The sequence below is a fragment of the Gorilla gorilla genome, chromosome 11 (assembly GCF_029281585.2).
Source record: "Gorilla gorilla gorilla isolate KB3781 chromosome 11, NHGRI_mGorGor1-v2.1_pri, whole genome shotgun sequence".
Classification (NCBI taxonomy): domain Eukaryota; kingdom Metazoa; phylum Chordata; class Mammalia; order Primates; family Hominidae; genus Gorilla; species Gorilla gorilla.
This window is the reverse complement of record NC_073235.2, coordinates 41,617,480-41,632,453: the sequence shown is the minus strand read 5'-3', so window position 1 is coordinate 41,632,453 and position 14,974 is coordinate 41,617,480.

Genomic DNA, 14,974 nt, shown 5'->3' with positions numbered 1-14,974 from the left:
ATCCTATATTTGTTTTAAGTGTATACCTAAGTATTTAATTTTCCTAAGAGCAATTGTAAATGACATTATGTCTTAAATATTGGTTTCTACTTGTTCATTGTTAATATACAGGAATATGTTTGATATTTTTGGTATTAATCTTGTACTTTGTGACTCTATTGAGTTCATTTATTAATTAGAAGAGTTTTTTGTAGGCTCCTTGGCATTTTCCACATAGACAATAATGTCATAAACAAATAGAAATCCTTTACTTTCTTCTTTTCCAACTTGTGTGTATTTTATTTATTTATTTATTTAGCCTTACTGCAATGACTAGAAATTCCAGTAATATTAGAAAGGTGGTTGTAGATATCTGTGCCTTGTTTTTATAAGAGTCATTTAGTCTTTTACTATTAAGTATAATGTTAATTTTGGCTTGCTTTTGTTTTTGTGGAGGTAATTTGCCTCTTTTTCAACTGGCTGGATATTTTTGCCATGAATGAGTATTGGATTTTTGTCAAATGCATTTTCTACAGCAATTAATTTGATCGTATTATTTTTTCCTCTTTGACTTATTTATATGGGAGGATATATTGACTTTCAAATGTGGAACCAGCTTTCCATATCTACAACAAACTACATTCAGCCATGATGTACAATTTTTATATATTATAATAATTTTATATGCTATTTGATTCAGTTTGTTAATGTTTCATTGAGGATTTTTGCATCTAAGTTCATGGAAGTTATTGGTCTGTAGTTTTTGGGTTTGGAGGGCTTTTGTTGTCTGTTTTTTGGCACTCTATTTGTCTTATTTTGGTATCAGGCTAAACCCAGCCTCATTCAGAGTTGAGAAGTGTTTCCTCCTCTTACACTCTCTGGAAAGCATTGTATAAATTATTCATCTTAAAAAATGTTTGGCAGAATTCTCCAGTGAAATATTCTGGCCTGAAGATTTCTTTTGGGGGGGGGGATTTTAAATTATGAATTCAATTTATTTGATAATGATGGAACTATTCAGATAGTCTATTTTATCTTGGTTGAGTTTCCAAGGAATCTAATCATTTCTTCTAAATTGAAAATTTATGAGTATAAAGTTTTTTATATTACACTTTTTTTTTTGCTTTTTTTTTTTTTTTTTTTTTGAAATGGAGTCTTGCCCTGCAGCCCAGGCTGGAGTGCAATGGCGTGATCTCAGCTCACTGCAACATCCACCTCCCAGGTTCAAATGATTCTCCTGCCTCAGCCTCCTGAGTAGCTGTGATTACAGGCACTCGCCACCACGCCCAGCTATTTTTTGTATTTTTAGTAGTGATGGGGTTTCACCATGTTGGCCAGGCTGGTCTTGAACTCCTGACCTCGTGATCCACCCACCTCAGCCTCCCAAAGTGCTGGGATTACAGACATGAGCCACTGCACCCAGTCTATTATCTTTTTAAAGGCTTCAGGATCTGTAATGACATTCTTATTTAATTCCTCTCATTGGTGATTTGTGTCTTCTGTTTTATTTATAATCAATCTTGCTATATGTTTTGCAATTTTATTGATTTTTTTTTGAAGATTCAGCCTTTATTTTTTTTTTCCAACTGTTAATTGTAGGTTCAAGGGGTCCATGGGCAGATTCGTTATATGGGTAATTTGCATTTTAAGGGCATTTGATGTACAGACAATTTTGTCACTCAGGTAATCATTATAATACCTGATAGGTAGCTTTTCAATCCTGACCTTCCTCTCACCGTATAACCTTAATTAGGACCCAAAGTCTACTGTTCTTTTCTTTGTGTCTATGTGTACTCAATCTTTAGCTCCCACTTCTAAGTGAGAATATGAAGTATTTGGTTTTCTGTTCCTGCGTTTCTTCACTTAGGATAATGACCTCCAGCTCCATCCATGTTGCTGCAAAGGACGTGATTTCATTCTTTTTATTGCTGCATGGTATTCTATGGTGCATATGTACATTTTCTTCATCCAGTCCACCATTCATGGGCATCTATGTTGATTCCATGTCTTTGATATTGTGAATAGTACTGCGATGAACATAAACATGCATGTGTCTTTATGGGAGAACAATTTATATTCCTTCGGGTATAAACCCAGTAATGGGATTGCTGGGTCGAATGGTAGTTCTATTTTAAGCGATTTGAGAAATCTCCAGACTGCTTTCCACAGTGGCTGAACTAATTTACATTTCCACCAGCAGTGTACAAGCATTCCCTTTTCTCTGCAAACTTGCCAGCATCTGTTAATTTTTGATTTTTTAATAATAGCCATTCTGACTGGTGTGAGGTTATATTACATTGTGGTTTTGATTTGCATTTCTCTAATGATCAGTGATATTGAGCCTTTTTTTAATATGCTGGTTGGCCGCATGTATGTCTTCTTTTGAAAAGTGTTTGTTCATGACCTCTGCCCACTTTTCAATGGTGTTGTTCATTTTTCTCTCGTAAATTTGTTGAAGTACCTTATAGTTTCTTGTTATTATACCTTTGTTGGATGCATACTATGCTGAGTATTTTCTCCCATTTTATAGGTGGTCTGTTTACTCTGCTGAGTTTCTTTTGCTGTATGGAAGCTCTTTAATTAGGTTTCACTTGTCAGTTTTTGGTTTTATTGTCATTGCTTTTGGAGTCCTTGTCATTAAGTCTCTCCCAGGATCAATGTCCAGAATGGTATTTACTAGGTTTTCTTCCAGGGTGTTTATAGTTTTAGGTTTTACATTTAAATCTTTAATCCATCTTGAGCTGATGTTTGTATATGGTGAAAGTTAGGGGTTCAGTTTCAATCTTCTGCATATGGTTAGCCAATTATCCCAGCAGAATTCATTGAATAAGAAGTCCTTTCTCCATTGCTTGTTATTGTTGGCTTTGTCAGAGATTAGATGGTTGTAGGTGTGAGCTTTATTTCTGGGTTCTCTAACATGTTCCATTGGTCTAAGTATCTGTTTTTACTATACACTAGTACCATGCTGTTTTAGTTACCGTAGCCCTGTAGTATACTTTGAAGCAAGGTAATGATTTTTGTTTTATTCTCTCTTTCTCTTCAGTTCAGTTTCTTTGATTTCTGCTTTTATGTTTATTATTGCCTTCCTTTTCCTTGCTTTCAGTTTATTTTTCTCTTCTTTTTCTATTTTCTTGAGATCAAAACTTATGTTTTTTATTTCAGAACTTTTAATTATTTATAATGTAAGCATTTAGTGCTACAAATTCCTCAGTATTACTTTAGTTGCGCTCAGTAAAATTTGATAGGGTTTTCATTTTTATTCAATTTTATGTATTTTTGTTTCTTTTGAGACTTATTTGACATCTACATTATTTAGAAGTGTGCTGTTTAATTTCCACACATTTAGAAATTTTCCAATAGTCTTTTTGTTATTGATTGTGAGTTTGATTCCATTATGTCCAGAGAACACAGAAAAGGATAATTTAAACATCTTGAGGTCTGTTTTATAGCCCAGGATATTGTCCATCTTGGTAAATGTTCCACGAGCACTTGGAAAAAAAGTGTATTCACTTTTTCAATATATGTCAATTAGTTCCCATTGTTTATTTCATATCATCTATATCCTTGCTAAATTTCTGTCTGGTAGTTCTATCAGCTGCTGAGAGGGAAATGTTAAAATCTCCAACTATAATTGTGTATTTTCTTTCTCCTTTCAGTTATATCATTTTTTTTGTTTTATATATGTTGAGGCTCTGTTGTTTGATGTGTTGACGGTTGAAAATATTTTTCATGCCTGCTTTGAAATCCTTGTTAGATAACTCCAACATTGAATTCATCTCAGTGTTGATATCAGTTGATTGTCTTTTCTCATTCAAGTTTATATTTTCTTGGTTCTTGTTATGACAGGTAATTTTTTAATCTTATCCTGGATATTTTGTCTATTATGTTAGGGAGATCTAAGTCTTATTTAAATCTTTTATTTTAACACCAATTCACTCTGTTTAGGTTTAGCATGTAGATCTTGGCTTACTTTGTAGATTGTCATTCCAATGGCAGTTTAATTTCCAGAGCCTTTGAGGTATTGTTTTGGTCTGCTTGTTTTATCTGGCCAGTGATAGCACTTTCATTGGTTCTTGTTGGTGCTGTATATGAGGGAAGAAATTGTTTCTAGAACTAGGCAATCAGTTGTCTGCTCACAGGTGTGAATGGGCTGGGATGTCTGGGTTTTGTCATATTTACATGGTACCATGATACCACAGGCATTCCAACCTTTGCTGGAGGATTCAGGGAGAACATTTCTGGTCTCTGTTTCTCATATATTTAATACATCTACCACCTAACCATAGGTTACAGCCTTACTCTTCATATTATGCTCTGCCATCCAGCAAAAACAAAGGCTTTCTAGTTCTTCTTCCCTTCTATTAAGAACTGTGGTTATATTGTACCCTTCTCCTTGGAATAGCCTATAACAAAAGAGGTAGAAAGACCAAAAAGTAAGGCTTGACACCTTGTTTTTACCTTGTTAAGGTTTAGATTTGAAATTATTTTGTAAAGCTTTTTTTTTTTTCCCAGCAAAACCTCAATTTTGAAAACCAAAAACTTCAGACTTAAGTATAGAGACTTAGATCTTAGAAGACTCTTTTGAAAGACAAAGACAAATATTAAGTTTCTAATTCTAATCTCTATTTATCTTTTTTCTGAAGCAATACAAATTTTATTTTAATGGATGCAGAGCAGGTTGACAACTAGGAATAATTAGTACGTTACTGGATAAAATAATTTAGTTTAATACATTCCTATTGTATTTGTGACATCTAGTAGGTCTTTTTTTTTTTCACTGCTCCTTGTGGAGCAGGATTACCCCATAGGCAGTGTGCCCAGAGTAGCCAAGGTCTAAAAGTAACATTTTCCATATGTCTTTAATTATTGAAACATGCAAAACAATAAAAAATAGAGATTATACTTAAATGTTGTTTATTTTTCTGACACAAGCTAGACATCAGAAACTTTCGAATTGAATCAGGTTAGTTTGTGATATGACCATGTAAGAGTCTGAGTACAGACAGGTCAGTGTAGCATGAAGGTATTGATTTATTTTGCATTCCTCCAAGAATAAACTGACAACAAAATAAGCACTAGAAGCATGTCCTCTAGAAGAAGGATTGGGCCAGATAGTAAATATTTTAGGGTTGTGGGCCACACTGTCTCTGTGGCAACTACTCAGCTCTGCCATCATAGCACAACAGCAGCCATAGACAATATGTAAATGAAGGACCATGGCCATGTTCCAATAAAATGATGGTTAGGAACACTGAAGTTTAAAATTTCTATAATCCTACATGTCATGAAGCATTTTAATTTTTTCTAATCATTTAAAATTGCAAAAAAAATTATTTATTCATAAGATGCACAAAAACAGGTGATAAGCTGGATTTGGCCTATGAGTCCCAGTTTGCTAAGCCTTGGTTTACAGCTTTGCCACATTGGGTCTTTACTATATCTCATAGAACCATTAAATCAGTATTTGAAAGGAAGCAGTATATCTTCCATGATTGCTCTAACCAACATTTTTCGTCTCATTAGTATAGAAAAATATATATGCAGAAAAAAAATACACTTTTATTTTTGCTGGTCAAACTATCTTTCTAATTGAGTGGATAAGAACATTGCACATGAATCCTAAAAGATGAATTTATAGTGACAAACATCTATATTTAAAAAGAAGCAAGATTTGAAATAAACCATCTAGTGTTACACCTTAAGGAACTAGAAAAAAAAGAACAAACTAAGTTCAAAGTTAGCAGAAGGAAAAGAATAATGAAGATTAGAAAAGAAATAAATAAAATAAAGACAAGAAAAAATAGAGAAAATTAACAAAAGGGTTAGATTTTTAAAACGATAAACAAAATCAACAAATTTTTAGCAAGACTAGATAGGAGAAATAAGGGAAAACTCAAAGAAGACCAGAAATGTAAAAAGAAGACATTAAAACTAATAACACAGAAATACAAAAGATCATAACAAACTACTATGAACAGTTATATGTCAAAAAATTCGATAATATAGAATTAGCTAAATTCCTAGACACATACAACTTGCTAAGACTGAATGATGAAAAAACAGAAAATTTTAAATGAGCAAGCAGATTGCATCAGTAATAAAAAGTCTCCCGTCAGAGAAAAGTCCAGGACCAGACGGCTTCCCTGCTAAATTCTACCAAATATTTCCATCAAAATTAATGCCAATTCTTCTAAAACTTCAAAAAAAAGAAAGTGGAGAAAATATCTCCAAACTCATTTTATGAGGCCAGCATTATCCTGATTCCGAAGCCTGACAAGGACAAAAAGAATTGCAGGCCAATGTCCCTGATGAGGACACATGCAAAAATCCTCAAAAGCATATTAGCAAAACCAAATTCAACAACATATTAAAAGAATTATTTGCCATGATTAAGTGGGATTTACCCTGGGGTGCAAGAATGATTCAACACAAGCAAATCAATAAATGAGAAATACCACATTAACAGAATGAAGGATAAAAACCATATCATCGTTGCAATAGATGAAGAAAAAGCATTTGAAAAAATTCAACACTTTGTCATAGTAAAAACTTTCAAAAGATTAAGTGCAGCAGAAGGTACCTCAACACAATAAAGGGCATATGCGACAAACCTGTAGCACATTATTCTCAATGGTAAAAAGTTGAAAGCTTTTCCACTAATATCAGAGGCAAGGCAACGATGGTTACTCTCATCACTTATTTTCTACATAGTACTGGAAGTTCTAGCCAAAGACATTAGGCAGGAGAAAAATATAAAATTAATCCAAATTGAAAAGAAAAAATTTAAATCACCCTGGTATGCAGATTGCATGATCATATATAAAGAGAACTTCAAAAGGACTTCATGAAAAACTGTTAAAACTGAAAAAACAATTTTAGTAAATTTGCAGGACACAAAATCAACATACAAAAATTAGTAGTTTTTATATACTAATAAATTATTAGGAAAATAATAAAATAATATCATTTACAATAGCAACAAAATGATTAAATAGGTATAAATTTAAGTGAGGACAAAAAGACTTTATACTGAAAACTATAAAACACTGATGAAAGAAATGTAAGAAAAAACAAATAAATGGAAAGATATTTTGTGTTCATAGACTGGAAAAAATAATGTTGTGAAAAATGTCCACACTACCCAAAGTGATCTACAGATCCCTATCAAAACTCCAATGGCATTTTTTCACAGAAATAGAAAAGTCAAATCTTTTAAATTTGTCTGAAACCATGAAAAACCCCAAAGAGCGAAAACAATTTTGAGCAAAAAGAGGAAAGTTGGAGGCATCACACTCCCTGATTTCAAAATATATTTTCCAGTGATTATAGATGGACATGGTGGCTCACGCTTGTAATCCCAGTATTTTGGGAGGCCGAGGTGGGAGGATCAAAAATTACCTGGGCATTGTGGTGTATATTTGCAGTCCCAGGTACCCCGGAGGCTGAGACAGGAAGATCACTTGATCCCAGAAGACAGGCTACAGTGAGCCATCGTCATGCCATTGCACTATAGCCTGAGCAACAGAGTAAGACCCTGTCTCAAAAAACAAATGTGATTATAATAACACAGCATTGTACTGGTATAAAAACAGACACATTGGCCAGTGGAATAGGATAGAAAACCCAGAAATAAACCCGTGTACTTATGGTTAATAGACTTTTGACATGAGTGTCAAGAACACATAATGGAAAAAGGGACAATCTCTTCAAAAGGTGTTGAGAAAACTGAATATTCACATGTAGAAGGACGATATTGGACTCTTTTCTCACACCTTATACAAAAATTAATTCAAAATGGATTAGACACTTAAATATAAGACCTGAACCTGTAAAACTGCTAGGGAATTAAAAAAAAAAAAACAGCCAAAAGTTCTACAATATTTGTCTAGGCAATGATTTTTTGGCTATGACCACAATAGCGCAGACAACAAAAGCAAAAATAAACAAATGGAATGCTATCTAACCAAAAATATTCGCACAGCAAAAGAAACAATTAACAAGTGAAGAGACAATTTACAGAATAAGAGAAAACATTTGCAAACCACACAACTTATAAGGGGTTAATATCCAATCTATACAATAAATTCAGACAATTCAATAACAAGAAAACAAATAACCCTATTAAAGGAGTTCAGCAAAGGACCTGAACAGACATATCTCAACAGAAGATGTACAAATAGCCAATGGGTACATGGAAAAATGCTCAGAGTCACTAACCATTAGCGAAATACACATTAAAAACAAAATGAGAGATCATCTCAACATGTTAGAATGACTTTCATCAAAAAGATGAAAGATAACAAGTGCTGGAGAGGACATAGAGAAAAGGGAATCTTTGTACACTGTTGCGGGAATTTAAATTACTATAGCCACTACAGAAAACAGTATGAAGGTTCTTCAAAAAATTAAAAATAGAACCACCACATGATCCAATAATTCCAGTTCTGAATACATATCCAAAAGAACTGAAATCAGTATGTCAAAGGGGTATCTGCCCTCCCATGTTCATTGCTGCACTATTCACAATAGCCAAGATATGTAATTAACCTGAGTGTCTATCAATGGATGAATAAATAAGGAAATGCCTCAGTCAAGTAAGCCAGGCACAGAAAGACAAATATTGCATGATCTCCAATTTTTAAACAGTTGAACTCATAGAAGTAGAGAATAGAATGATGGATACCCAAGGCTTGGGGGATAAGAAGGGAAGGAATGGGAAGCTGTTGAGCAAATAAAAGTTTAGATAGACAGGAGGAATAAGTTTTTGGTTTTATTTATTTATTATTTTTTTCTTTACAAAAAGGTTTACCCACTCCAAGGACGAATAGGTTTTGATAGCTATTGCACAGTAGATATAGTCAAAAATATTTATTTTATTATTTTATTTTGATTTTTATTGGTTCTGAAAGGACATACAGTTAACAATATTGTATCGTATATTTTAAAACAACTAGATTAAATTTCAAATTGTGTAACCACTAAAAAAGGTAAGTGAAGTGATGGATATGTTAATTAGCTTGATTTAATCATTGCACATTGTACACATATATCAAAACATTGCATTGTACCCCATGAATGTATACAACTATGATTTGTCAATCAAAAATAAGATTAGTAATAAAAAAGTATTTTGCATATGTCAAGGGACAATGCAATTTGGTTGTAATGGTTTTATAAGTTCTTGAAATAATAGGCTACAGAATTTTGTTATTGAGAAGTAGGCAGTAAAGAGTTTCTCTTACAGCCTAGGATTCTACAGTGGTAGGCTCTACAGAGAGCCTTTCAGATTTTTTTAAATCCACAGTTATGTCTTTGCAACATTCCATCCCTTGCTGCATCAAAGATGGAGATGTTAAAGGCCTGGCAACAAAATTCATACCAGCCCAGGGGCAGAAATATGACTTTTCAGAGACAATGATTTCACCCTTAGTTTGGAGATCAAACCCAAGACTCAATGTCTGGGTTTTAAAAAGATCAATATTACCTGGGAGGGAGAAAGGGAAATATATTGCTTCTCAAGATTCTCCTTTCCCCTGTAGACATATTGAATTTTCATCTTATATATATTTTCCAGTTGCTGAACTATTCATACAAAATGTAAAGCAGATGAGTAAAAGCAATTACCTCCAGGAGTCTTTTCCAGAGAGGCAGTCTCTGAAACAAGTTGTCTATGGTTGAATGAAATATTATTAAAATAAGTTCATCACCACTACAGGGGCCATAGTCCTCATCAGAATGAAAGAACTATCTAGGGACTCACAGGTGACTTAATTTCATGATCACGATGCTTGTAGAGATCAGAAGAGTCATGTTTTTCACTTTCAGCCAAGGTCAGATGGCCACTTTTTTCATTACCTCAAAGAAATTCCAAAAACGTGAAAAATCCAACAGTCAAAAACTAAATAAATCCAGAATCTATGGACTATGGTTATGCTTCTAGGTAAACTTACTATTATCATCAGAATCTAGTGAAAAAGGCCTTGGTCCACTTCCCAGCTTTGCTAGCTCAATTACCAAACAATAATTTATAAGCAGGAAACTCTTGCCTATTTCTTTGTTTTATTTTAATATACATTCAAGTTATGCTAAGTTCAAAGAAGTGCATGCATTCTACATTAAATAAAATTGGGCACTTTTTGTTTTCTTTAACTTTTTAGAGGCAAATAAGTATTTCTACCCAGATGGCTTGTGGCAAGCATTTCTCACCTAGGCTTTGAGAAGGACATCCAAAAATTCTAGTGAACTGAAGTGTTTCCTTGAACAGATAGACCCCCCCCCGAGAGAAACTGTGTCATCATAACAATACAATTTACTCAAATAAGAAATAAAAATTGTTCATTATTTAGGCTTTTCTTAAATGACTTGATCTCTGCATAATACTATAGAAAATATTTGGATTTTTGCAGCTCTTTTGAGGGTGGAAATGTACTGACTATATGAAGAACATGTCAGAATCAAGTGAATTACCAGAAAGGCTCAGAGACATTCCAAAACATGTCACTTACTGAATAAGTGATAACAACATAACACTCCTGATCATTCAAGAGAATCAACAGTGCCATGAGTTTACAAAAATACCAAGTGGTCAATTAACATTTTCCAAATTCTACTACATGCCTAGTATATGATGTTAGATACAGAATAAGTGAAATATTTGTTCTTGCTAATATAATATATAGGCTTCAGAAGAAACAAAAAAAAGTTTAGCATCTTTTGTATGACACTAAAGAAATATCTAAAAAAGTGATGATTTTGATGACTACCACAACATCCAGGAAGAATGAATATTGTAAAATATTTATCCAAATCTACAATGACAAATGCAGGCAAACAGAATTAACTTCATTATTCATGCCAAGGCAGGGAATTGTTTGGTGGTCAAAAAAACCTGACCCTCAAATTTGTACTTATTCTTATTTTCCCACAAAACCGCCAGAGGGGGCTCCTGTGACCCTGCCAACCATTTTTGGTTGAACTAATGGAATCATACTCTCCAGTGAAAACCCCACATTACTTGCTTGAGAGGAAAGAGAATTCTGAGTTTTCAGCTGCCTATCCAGTCTCATCTCGATACTGTCGATACTGACTGAACAAGTTAAAGGAAATGACCCTCACTGTTTCTGATACAAGTAACAAAGCTCACACTCCTTCTGCTCTGCCTGATCGATTAGATTTAGCCACCGAGAGCAGTGAGACTGAGTCACAGGTGCAGGAGCCTCCTCTTCATGATGTAATTACATCTTAGTTCATCCAACACCACAGTGTGCTGTAAAGATCACGGAAAAACGAGAGAGCAGGAAATTATTGTTTTTGTTGAAGAGGACTAAGAGTGATTACTATGACCTAAGTGCCCTACAATATATTTAAAAACATTTTCAAAATAAAAAAAAGTGCAAATATAAACCCCAGATGAAAGAATGTAAAGGAGACAGTAAAAGTACTAGAGGAAGGAGGTTTTACTTACTGAGACTATTAGCTGAAAGGCATATATGCCTTTAGGTTTCTCTACAAAACAGAAAGAGATACAGCATATATAATGTACTGCCATTGTCAGAGTAATGGAACTTTGTCCATTTTCCCTTTGCACTTTAAGTGCTGCTGTCAAACATGTGCTTGTTCACTTTTAATTTGCTTTAGAGACCGTCTGCTACCTTGCCCACTTTCAAGACATGCTATAACACAAGCATGGTTTTCCAATTAGCTGGGATGCTGGATCAGATTCAAGCCACCCCAAAAATCAATTTTACAACTGCCAAAGCCAATTGCCAGGGGCAAGGAGAAGCTGTATGATTTAAGAATTTTATAGTGTTTGTAAACCCTAGAAAGTTTACAGCTTCCTTTAATTGGCCAACCTAAACAGAAAAGACTCTCTTCGCCAACATGAAAAGATACATTCAAAACATAAAATGGTGCATTTTTGTTAAAATATTGTTTTAAAATTAGTTGAAAAGTTTTAGCAACTACACATATTTATTTAAGTGCTGATTGGGAACATCTTCATAATTAGTAAACAATAGCTGACAGCTGGTTGCATAGCTTGTTAGTATTAACATGACCCAAATATTCTTCCACATGATAAATTTCTGTGATCAAAATTCACTCATGTTTATTGTAGTACTTAAAGAGACTATACCATCTATAGAATATTAGTATATTTTTTGTAATTTATATTGTAATTATATTGAATTTGATTCATTTACTAAAGTTCAAGATCATCCAAGAATTTCAGTGCTAGGAAAATATAATACAATTTTTACATCAAAACTTTTTCATGTAGTGATATAACAGCTGGCCTAACTGCCATCTAACAGGACATTTACTTTTTTTTATCTATTCCCTGATTTGCAGCATTTCTACCCAAACTTCAGAATCTGTTTTGGCCAGGAAACCCTATTCAATTACAGTATTTCATTTACATTTTAAAAGTATTTTTTTCATAAGAAAGAATATCAAAGTAATTATTATAGTTTTGCCCATGTGGTATTATCAACAACTATTTGAAAAGAAATTATGAATCTGTAATATCAGATGTAATGCTTTTGAGGTTCAACCTCAAATGATGTAAAACTGAGTTAATATCCCAAGCTCTAGGTACTAAATTGATGGCTATTAGGACAATAGACCTGAGATGGATAAAACCAAGTTAAAAGGCCCTTAAGGGGTACATATTGCTCTTCCAGCTCCCCATGGAATTATTCTGTGTGTGCAAATGAAATCTAGACTATTGGAAACAAGAATGAAGACCACACTCTATTACTACCATCACCAATAAGTCTACTGATTCCAACTTAATTCACCTTGTTTATAAATAAATACTAAACAGAAACTTTCTGATTAAATGCAAATTACTGTGTATTTTCAGAGACATGACTATATAGATTGAGAAAAATTATTAGTCATTGAATGAATAAATCAATCATATGAATTATGAAAAGATTGTGAAATAGTACATCTCTTTCTCAAATATTGTATATCTTAGATATGCACAAGACTGCAGGCTTTCAAGGAGTTATCTTGTAGAGGGATATTCTTATTTCAGTATAATTTTCATTGTTCAAAATACTTTTTTAATTCTCCTTTTGGATTTCCTTCCAGACCACTTTAAATCCTACTCAGGAAAAGCAGTCCCATTGTTTTTTGTTTGTGTTTGTTTTTGTTTCATTTTTTGTTTTTTTGTTTTGTTTTGTTTTGTTTTTGAAACGGAGTCTCACTCTGTTGCCCAGGCTGGAGTGCAGTGGTGAGATCTTGGCTCACTGCAAGCTCCGCCTCCCAGGTTCACACCATTCTCCTGCCTCAGCCTCCCGAGTAGCTGGGAAGGAGTCCCATTTTATATTAATCACATCTAGACATTCTGTCACCTGGCTATTATCCAACTTGATCAACTATCCTATTAGAAAAGTGAATCTTGAAGTTTTTGGCAGTTTCTACAATCAAATTCACTCTAATTTATTAAAAAGATTTGGCATCTTTGATGGCATATACAATGTTTTGCGTTACATATCTGCTCCCCTCCTAAATAGGAGATATGTGAAATTGAGGACTCACAGGATAAAGCAAGAAAGCTAGGAGACCATATATCAACTGGGCCACAATGTATAGGTTCCCCTGCATGATGGTTTATTTTACATGCCAGTTTGACTAGGCTAAGAGATGCTTAGATAGCTAATAAAGGATTATTTCTAGGTGAGTTTCTGTGGGTGTTTCTGGAATATATTAACATTTGAATCAATAGATTGAAATTTAATAAGTCTGCCCTCACCAATGTGGGCAAGCATCACCAAATCCATTGAGGTCTGAATAGAACAAAAAGGTAGAGGAAGGGTGAATATCCCTCTCCTCTTGACCTGGGACAGTCATCTTCTCCTGCTCTCAGATATCAGAGTTTTGCTTTGTGGTCCTTCAGATTTGGATCAGGACTTACTGACATAGTTGGCTCCTTTGGCTGTCAGGCCTTTGGGCTTGGATTGGAATTACACCACTGGTTTTCTTGGCTTCCAGCTTAAATATGGCAGACTGGGACTTTTCATCCTCTATAATCACTTGAGCACTGAGAAGAGCATCTCTTCTTCTCTATCTATTTTTATATCTGTCTCCATATCTGTATATATATATATCCATCCTATTGGTCCTGTTTCTTTGGAGATCCCTGACTAATGCACCCTGTAAGGATCTGGTATGCAGAAAGGACTCAAATGGCACTTATTTTGTACCAAAGACAGTTTCAAAGGTAGCACCTGCTTTGACTTGTCATTTTGTCATTTAGAAAATGAAAACTATATCTTTTATATCTCTCAGCTCTATTGTGACCCTGTGCAGGGATGAATCCAGCTAATAATCTCTTGGAAGAATATTCCACAGAATTCCCATAAGTGCAGCAAATGCTTGTTCCATACTGACTTGAAGGCTAAGGGTTTAAATGAGAAAGGGAATCAAGGCCCCAGCTGTTTGCTCTGACAGATGATGGGATTTAAGCCCAGGGAGTGATTCATTAATTCCAACACACATAAATGCTTCTTCAATGTCTTTTACTGAGGAAGGCTTTTATCCCAAGCTAATCAAGGCTTCATCTATGGATAGAAGCTAGTCCTTGATTATTTGGTGAAAGAATGACTAAGAATGACTTCAGAGAGACAGCTCCTCCACACAGGATGTTTGAAGACTGTTCAAATTTAGCATAACATCTTGGTTTTCCTGAACATTTTTAGGCCTAAGAAAAAAAATTCCAACATCTTTACATGAACAGTTATTCCAGAAGTGGAAAGAAATCTCAGTGTAGTACTTGTGAAAAATATGTCCAGCAGAGGCGACTGCAAAATGTTTAGAACAATAGAAGCTCGTGGGGCTTTACTGGTTTCTGAGGTGACTTTGAATGGCAATAGGCAAGTTTGGGGATATTTGTTAGACTATAAACCCTGTGACCTCATATTGTATTATTGATTGCATTCATTGGTTAAACACATTATTCCTCTTGGAATCTCAGTGGCAGGGAATTGTT